The sequence below is a fragment of the Tupaia chinensis genome, unplaced genomic scaffold (genome assembly GCF_000334495.1).
Source record: "Tupaia chinensis unplaced genomic scaffold, TupChi_1.0 Scaffold000688_1, whole genome shotgun sequence".
In the NCBI taxonomy this organism is placed as follows: Eukaryota; Metazoa; Chordata; class Mammalia; order Scandentia; family Tupaiidae; genus Tupaia; species Tupaia belangeri.
Genome location: NW_006160211.1, coordinates 6,202,843 through 6,203,622, shown reverse-complemented (window position 1 = coordinate 6,203,622; position 780 = coordinate 6,202,843).

The following is a 780-nucleotide window of genomic DNA, read 5'->3' as shown; positions in this document are numbered from 1 at the left end:
ACAAGAAATGGAAAATTATTTGCTGACAATAACATGTTTGTTGATGTGCTTGATTGAGACAATATACAGTGTACTCCGGATGGAAAATCTCATTTTGTATGCTGTAATGATGTACAGTGAATGAATGCAAATAAATAAATTGAAATAAAAAAAGAAAACTATTACTTTTTACTCTCGTACTGGCAGCATTTCTTGAATTTGATAAAGTGATAGCAATTGTGGGAGAAACATATCCTCTCTTTTTTTTTTGGAGAGGTTTTTGCTATAGGGCATGTGTGCTCGCCAGAAAGACAGACAGAGAGACAGAAAGCGAGAAATCACCTTCTGGGGGATGGCCACGCCACAATCCCTTCTCCTCCATTCTCCTCTCAGGATCTTGGGCATGTACCCATGCACACCTGGTGTGAGTTTAAGTCACCTGGTCTGGGACTCAAACTGTGGTTGACTACATGGGAGTCCAGTGACGTAGCCATTATGTCATCTGCTAGTCCCTGAAACAGATCCTCTTATATTTCTGAGAAGAGGGTAAATTGGTATAATTGGTCTAGATGGGAAAATTTTAAGTGCACATTCTCTTTGAGAACTTCCATATCTGGGATTTTTTTTTTCCCTTTACCTATACTTTCACAAATGCTCAAAGATATATGTACAAAGGTAATGCCTGTCATAGTTGAAGATAAAAATTTTCGTGATGACAGATTAAGTTGACAATGATACAATCAATTTATAGACTACTATACATCCATAATGAAAATAAGGTAGCTCTATATGTTGACAAGG